The 8,628-nt window shown below is 41.4% G+C and overlaps 1 protein-coding gene and 1 pseudogene across 1 annotated transcript in view; one reads left to right on the top strand and one right to left on the bottom strand.

The window, feature by feature from the left end:
- Nucleotides 1–8,628, bottom strand: part of TMEM116 (transmembrane protein 116) — a 34,850-nt gene that overhangs the window by 13,305 nt on the left and 12,917 nt on the right. The window lies entirely within an intron of this gene.
- LOC106727810 lies at nt 306–973 on the top strand (annotated as a pseudogene).

Raw genomic sequence — 8,628 nt, 5'->3', positions numbered from 1 at the left:
TCAATGATTCTCTCTCATCATTGATGTTTCTATCTCTCTCTCCCTCTCCCTTCCTCTCTGAAATCAATAAAAATGTATTTTAAAAATAATAATAATAAAAATAAAATAAAAATAAATAAATAACAGAGAAGTCAGTGCCCTGAGCAGTCCTGGATCTGTCTCTTGCTTCAACAGTGTTTGGATGGAACAGACCCAGGGACACCTTCGACCACCCTCCTGCGTCTTATCCAGTTACCACCTTCAGAATCACCTCCGGGACCAACCAACACACCAGTTCTACCTTAACTCCTTATTGCCGAATAACCATGAGCTCTCAAATTTGTCAGAATTATTCCACTGAGGTGGAGGCTGCAGTCAATCACCTGACCTGCATCTGTGAGGCCTCCTACAACTACCTCTCTCTGGGCTACTATTTCAACAGTAATGATGTGGCTCTCGAGGCATGGGCCACTTCTTCCGCAAGTTGGTGGAGAAGAAACGTGAGGGCACTGAGCATCTCTTTAAGTTGCAAAACAAGCGTGGTGGCCGCATTCTCTTTCAGGGCATGCTGAAACCTTCCCAAGATGAATGGAGCAAAACTCAGGACATCATGGAAGCTGCCCTGCCCTTGGAGAAGAACCTGAACCAGGCCCTTTTGGAGCTGCATGCCCTGGGTTCTACCCATGCAGACCCTCATCTCTGTGACTTTCTGGTGAACTACTTCCTGGATGAGGTGAAACCGATCAAGAAGATGGGCGACCACCTGACTAACATCCATAGGCTAACTGGCCCTCAGGCTGGGTTGGGTGAATATCTCTTCAAAAGGCTCACCCTCAAGCAAGACTAAGAGACTTTGGAGACCAGAGGCCTTTCAGAGGACCCTCTGCATTCCCCTGGTACTTGAGCCTCTTCCCAAAACTACTAGTCATTCTCTTAACCACCCTGAAGCCCTCTCCCATGCATTGGACCAAATGAAACAATAAAGCTTTTTGAAGAAAAATAAATAAATACATACATACATAAATAAATAATAACAGAAGACGCCTTAGCTGGTTTGCCTCAGTGGATAGAGCATCGGCCTGTGGACTGAAGGGTCTTGGCTTTGATTCCAGTCAAGGGCACATGCCCAGGTTGCAGGCTCAAACCCCAGTAGGGGGTATGCAAAAGGCAGCCAATTGGTGGTTCTCTCTAAACATTGATGGTTCTATCTCTCTCTCCCTCTCCCTTCTTCTCTGAAATCAATAAAAATATATTTTAAAAATAATAACAACAGAGAAGACAATGGATGTCAGTAAGTCACATAGATAAGGGGCATAGTCTCAGTGTTAGAAAGTAGTTTAGTGGCAAGAATTTGGCTGAACAACACAATAGCTCATGTACAAGATCCTGAACAAGCTCACTACGTAAAATGCCAGGTCTCCGTATTTTCAGTGAGTAACCATGTATTATCCAGACCTGCATTGTCCAATACAGTAGGTACTAGACACATGACTATTCAAATTTAAACTAATAAATATTAGCCCTAACTGGTTTGGCTCAGTGGATAGAGCGTCGGCCTGCAGACTGAAAGGACCCAGGTTCGATTCCGGTCAAGGGCATGTACCTTGGTTGCGGGCACATCCCCAGTAGGGGGTGTGCAGGAGGCAGCTGGTCGATGATTCTCTCTCATCGATGTTTCTAACTCTCTATCCCTCTCCCTTCCTCTCTGTAAAAAATCAATAAAATATATTTACAAACTAATAAATATTAAATACAATTTAAAATACAGTTCCTCAGTCACACCAGCCCTATTTTAAGTACTCAATACCTAAGTGTGATTACTGGTTAACACTTTGGATAGCACAGACAGAGAATATTTCCATCCCCCCTGATCTTGAGACATGACTTTACCTCCCTCCTTACACTGCCTGACTTTAGACCATTTTACTGCTCAAGTTTATCAGGAAAAAATAAAAGAAAGAAATCTCAGATCAATACATTTGACTCCTAAAAGATATAATAAGGAGAGACTGAAATTTTTGGTTAGGTGAAATTTTGGTTTGGTTACCCATTTGATGATACTTTTCTGAATCTCCCCAGTTAGAACCAATCTCTTGGGTGATGGGTAGGGGCTGGGAGGATGGGGGGGAAGGGAGAAGGGGAACAGGAAATATCTATAATACTATCCTAATAAAGAGGTAATATGCAAATTGACCATCGCTCCAACACACAAGATGGCCGCATCCATGTGGACACAAGATGGCCAGCAGGGGAGGGCAGTTGGGAGGGACAAGGCCTGCAGGGGAGGGCAGTTAGGGGCGACCAGGCTGGCAGGGGGAGGGCAGTTAGGGGTGACCAGGCCATCAGGGCAGGGCAGTTAGGGGCAATCGGGTCGGCAGGGGAGCAGTTAGGCGTCAATCAGGCTGACAGGGGAGTGGTTAGGGGGTGATCAGGTTGGCAGGCAGAAGCAGTTAGGGGCAATCAGGCAGGCAGGCAGGTGAGTGGTTGGGAGCCAGCAGTCCTGGATTGTGAGAGGGATGTTTGACTGCCCATTTAGGCCCAATCCCGATCAGGCCTAAACGGGTAGTCGGACTTCACTCAAGGGATCCCAGATTGAAGAGGGTGCAGGCTGGGCTGAGGGACACACACACCCTCATGCACAAATTTCGTGCACCGGGCCTCTAGTCAACAATAAAAAATAAATTTAAAAAATAAATTAACTGATTAATTAAAATAATTTTTTAAAAAAGAACCAATCACTTCTTTTACATTCCTAGTTTATACTTTTATTAAAGAACTAGAGAGCCGGTGCACGGGATTCGTGCACTGGTGGGGGGCATTGCCTGCGGGGATCGGCCCACAGTGGGAGTGTCGCTCATCCCAGTCAGCGGAGTGGCGCTCTCACTGTGGGAGCACACTGACCACCAGGAGGCAGCTCCTGCATTGAGCGTCTGCCCCCTGGTAGTCAGTGCATGTCATAGTGACTGGTCGAGTGGTCGTTCTGGTCATTCCACCATTTGGTCACTGGGCTTTTATTATATAGGATATACTTTGCTTTGTACTGTAATGATTTAGATAAAGTACATATGTCTAGTCTCCCATTAGATTTTAATCTCTGAGGTGAAGAATCATATTTGTTTCTATATTTATACCACCATAACATAACCAACCTCACTTTCTAGCAACTCAGCACAGAACTTTATGCACAGCCGGCACTCACAGCTCAAGGTGAATTATCACTAGAATTGTAAACTCCTGAGAATAAGAAATTTATCTATCTTGTTCATCCATGTGTACTCCAGAATGTAGTATAATGACTAGAACATTGTAAACAATAAACAGTTATCTAATAACTTTGAGGTCCTTTATCTGATGCCACAGGCAGATGTAAGTTTAGTTTCTTAAGAAAAAACCCGTAGCAAAAGGATTTCTAAAATGTTTCCATCATTACTAAAGTGAACATTTAAAATAAGTGATGGTTTATAGCAGGAAGTAAATCACATGTCTCTCCAATCATGACAGTAAAATTTGATATGTGATTTGATTTCCTTGTCTTTCTCTCTCCTCTTGAGATTTAAAGAGAATGGCCATTCTATGATGAGGAAACAGAAGTCTGAGGAAGCAATAGCTGGGTGGAGGTGGTCAAAAAGGGGAGAAAATGGGAGACATCTGTAATTGTAATTTTTTAAAAGGCAATTTCATTTAAGCCCAGTAGGGGGAACCAGGATGTCATTATATCAGATAGATTCCCTCCACCCTCATACCAGACACAGAAAATTCTAAACTTGGCCTTTCATACAGTTTAGAAAAAACTCTACAGTGGGGCCTTGACTTACAAGTTTAATTCGTTCCGTGATGGAGCTCGCAACTCAAATTACTCGTATGTCAAATCAAAAAGTGAACGAGTGAGACACGTGATGCTGGGCTGATGTTTTGGCGTTCACTGTGACGTTCGCTGCACCAACTAGCGGTGGGGTATCTGAAGCTGGCTCGTAACCCGAATTTTAGCTCGCAACTCAAAGCAAAAAATCGGCCGAGAGATGGCTCGTATCTTGAAAAACTCGTTAGTCGGGACACTCATAAGTCAAGGCCCCACTGTATTTAGAAAAAAAACTATTCAAGCCTGAGAGATATTGTTGTTAATAACCTTGACCATTGTGATTAATGTTAACATTCTTCAATTTATAGTTGACTATAAATTTATCACCTTACTTTGTATTCTTTTGAGAAACTCAACTCTATCATCTTTACTCTCTTAAAATACCAGCGAAGCAAATAGTTACTGAATTACTAACATGTGTAAAGAAGAATCTATAACAGGAAAGACAAACAAGAACCTTCTATTCAAGCTTATATTGGTATTAGTTTTATAACTTAAAAGTATTTTTACATAAGACTGACATTTCATCCTATTTTTATCATAAGAAACCCAAGCTGATAAGTGAATTTGTTTGTTTGTTTGTTTTAATATATTTTATTGATTTTTTACAGAGAGGAGGGAGAAGGATAGAGAGTTAGAAACATTGATGAGAGAGAAACATCGATCAGCCGCCTCCTGCACACTCCCTACTGGGGATGTGCCCACAACCAAGGTACATGCCCTTGACCGGAATCGAACCTGGGACCCTTCAGTCTGCAGGCCGACGCTCTATCCACTGAGCCAAACCGGTTAGGGCAGTGAATTTGTTTTTAAAGTGACTTATTTAAGGTCTGTTATATGGCAGAAACTATTTTGCTTCTACTATTAAATTAATGAAAAAGTAATGTAAGAAGTTATTCGCCCAAAATCTCACCTACACCAGCCTAAAGCAGATCCAACAAGGTAACTCCAGAGTCCTGATTTTCAATCAGGCCTTTTTTTTAATAAATTGAATCCTGAGACTAAATGAAGCCTCAATGACTTTGGTTCACTCTTTTACAAGATGAAGATACTTAAAACTATATCAAACATGTGGTTTTCTACTTCTTTGTAAAATTGTCTTCAAAGATGGCAACTCAAGCTTATCATAGAAAATAGAGATAGAGTACAATCAAGTATAAAAATACTTGAGGATGAAATTTTTAAAACAAATTCCTGATTCTATGCCATCAGAAGTGACAGAAAATAATATAAGAGAGTTTCACTCTAGACTTTAAATGTCCCAAAACACTTAGGATGACAGATAAAGCTATTTCTATTACATGGGTCTAGGGTACAAGGGATTTTTTTTCTTGCTGTTAAGAGTACTTACTCCTGCCCAGCCAGCATGGCTCAGTGGTTGAGCACTACCTATGAATCAGGAAGTCACAGTTCAATTTCTGGCTGGAGCACATACTGTTCAGGTTGCCGGCTCAATCCAATGGGGGACACGCAGGAGGCAGCCAATCAATGATTCTCTCTCATCATTGATGTTTCTATAGCTCTCTCCCTCTCACTTCCTCTCTGAAATCAATAAAAATATATATTTTTAAAAGGAGTACTTACCCCTAACAAAGAGAATTGGTCATGATACAAATCTGTTCTGTCACAGATCAGACACAGTGCCACTGCAATAATCAGACGTTTGTTAGTTTGTGGCTAAAAGAGTTATAAAAGCTAGCCACAGGGGGCTAATATCAGAAATCTACTCAGACATAAGGGCCTAGTGCAGGGGTGGGCAAACTTTTTGACTTGAGGGCCACAATGGGTTCTTAAACTGGACCGGAGGGCCGGAACAAAAGCATGGATGGAGTGTTTGTGTGAACTAATATAAATTCGAAGTAAACATCATTACATAAAAGGGTACGGTTTTTTTTTTTAGTTTTATTCATTTCAAACGGGCTGGATCCGGCCCGCGGGCCGTAGTTTGCCCACTGCTGGCCTAGTGCCTCTAAATATGGGATTAAATCCAGGGAAGTCAGCTATCAATTAGCAAAAGTTTATTTGAATTCCTATTATATTAAAACCATTTGAAGACTCTAAAAAAATCACAATAATTTTATATAGACCCACAGCCACTGTAGAATTTATGCCTTTGACGTGGCTAAGTCTAAGAGGTCAGAAAGGCAATGAGAACACATTAACAAGTTAAGATGGTGAAATCCAATTCTAGCTGAGGTAATATTTTTATTTATTTTATTTTTTAAATATATTTTATTGATTTTTTACAGAGAGGAAGGGAGAGAGATAGAGAGTTAGAAACATCAATGAGAGAAACATCGATCAGCTGCCTCCTGCACACTCCGCACAGGGTATGTGCCCGCAACTAAGGTACATGCCCTTGACTGGAATCGACCCTGGGACCTTTGAGTCCGCAGCCAACGCTCTATCCACTGAGCCAAACCGGTTAGGGCTGAAATATTTTTAATAGACCCCGCTTTCTATTGCCAGGCATTCAGAAAGAAATGGATCAGTAAGAATGTGGAGAAAATAAAAGGCCTACAGGTGAATTCTGTTCTTAAGGAAATACACAGAGATACTATTTTACCTTCAAAAATAATGATAATAAAAATAACAATAGTTTACACTAAGGGCAAGCATTTTGCATTTGTTATCTAATTTAATCTTCACAACAACCCTAAAAACCTTATCATTGTCCCTATTTTACATAGAGAAACTAAGACAGAGAAGTTAACTTGTTAAAAAAAAAAATCACACAGCAAACAAGTGCTAGAGCTGGGATTTCAACTCACATATGTTTGACTCCAAACTCTATGCTTTAACTCCAAGCCATGCACTTCACATCATTTGCAATCCAAACTGATATCTCTAAAGTACCTGACTAACATATCTTCCATAAAATGAAGCTGGGCTCGTTCACTAAGAAAATATGATTGCTGACATGTCAACCTGTTTCAAAATAAACACTAGAATACCCAAGAGTAAACAGAGAAGCTGACTAGGACAGTGTCTGGTACTGTCATTATCTTGTTTCTCCATAGCAGTTATCTCTGGTAAAGAGAAATATTAGTACAACGATACTCCTAGATCCTTTTGGGAAAAGCATTGAATTTGTTTTTGATCCCAAGATTGATATGGGGGACAATTACAAATAACCAAATATGGGGGACAATTACATATAACCAAATCAATTCTCTCAGTGCAGAACTTGTCATCTAATAAATTAAAAATCTCAGCATCTTAGATTATGGATCAGATTCCATCTTTCAGGCTAGTTGCTATAGTCTAGACCAGGGGTGGTGAACTTTTTTCTGCCAAGGGCCATTTGGATATTTATAACATCATTCGAGAGTCATACAAAATTATCAAGTTAAAAATTAGCCTCTATATTTGGTCAAACATTTAATTAACTCACCCCTAATGTCTTAGCAGGGCTGGACCAAATGATTTTTCAGGCCTTATAAGGTCACAGGGCTGGACATTCCCCACCCCTAGTCTAGACAAAGCCTTTTGAGCCAAATATTATGTCACTTTAACATGTTTACTGATTGGCTAAGTTCACAAAAAAGTAGCACCTGAAAAACATCACATCTCAACTTGTTAATCAAATACTGAAATTATTTCTGATGGCTTGGTTCTCAAACTCACTTTGCTTCTCAGCTACGTTTCAGAACAAAAGACTAGCTCTTGGTAAATGATTGATTTCTTCTGCTTCAGTTCAGTGAAGTGGCACAAGGGTACAGAGCCAGTTCTTCCCCACCCCCAACCATCTCTGGATTTCCTACAGAACTCTTTTCATCTAAATCAGACAGAAACTCAACAGGCACATAATGAAGTTATAATATAACTAGAGGCCTGGTGCATGAAATTAGTACACTTGGGGGGAGGGTCCCTCAGCCTGGCCTGTGTCATCTTGCAGTCCAGGAGCTCTCAGGGGATGTCCAAGTGACGGCTTAGGCCTGCTCCTGCCTAAGCCATCAGTGGGACATCCTTAGCACTGCTGCGGAGGAGGGAGAGGCTCCCACCACCACCACTGCACTCATCAGCCGTGAGCCCGGCTTCTGGCTGAGCAGTGCTTCCTGGTGGGAGTGCACTGATCACCAGGGGACAGCTCCTGCCTTGAGCATATGCCCCCTGGTGGTCAGTGCGACCAGTCATTCCGCCATTTGGTCAATTTGCATATTAGCCTTTTATTATATAGGATAGGTGGAAAAGCTTGATTCTAATTTGTATCTCACATCCACCCCAAGAGAGGAGGAAAAGCTCAAAAGAAAAAAATATTCACATGTCCTGAAGCTTTAGCATCCTAAATCTGAAAAGGACTTTGAAAGGCCATTTAGTGGAATAATTTCCAAATGCTGGTTAAGAATTTAGTGCTGATCCCTGACAAAATAGTCACTGGTCTCAGAAATATTGAGAAAAATATAGTCAATGTAATAAGTATTTCATAAAGCTATATTTATTTACTACTTTAAAGAAACCACCTTTGCCCTAACCGGTTTGGCTCAGTGGATAGAACGTCAGCCTGCAGACTGAAGGGTCCCAGGTTCGATTCCAGTCAAGGGCATGTACCTTGGTTGCAGGCACATCCCCAGTAGGAGGTGTGCAGAAGGCAGGTAATCAATGTTTCTCTCTCATCGATGTTTCTAACTCTCTATCCCTCTCCCTTCCTCTCTGTAAAAAAATCAATAAAATATATATTTTTTTTAAAAGAAACCACCTTTTGCCGAAACCGGTTTGGCTCAGTGGATAGAGCGTCGGCCTGCGGACTGAAAGGTCCCAGGTTCGATTCCGGTCAAGGGCATGTACCT

This window comes from Myotis brandtii, unplaced genomic scaffold, assembly GCF_000412655.1.
Source record: "Myotis brandtii unplaced genomic scaffold, ASM41265v1 scaffold482, whole genome shotgun sequence".
Taxonomy (NCBI): Eukaryota; Metazoa; Chordata; class Mammalia; order Chiroptera; family Vespertilionidae; genus Myotis; species Myotis brandtii.
This window is presented reverse-complemented; position numbering and strand designations above follow the sequence as displayed.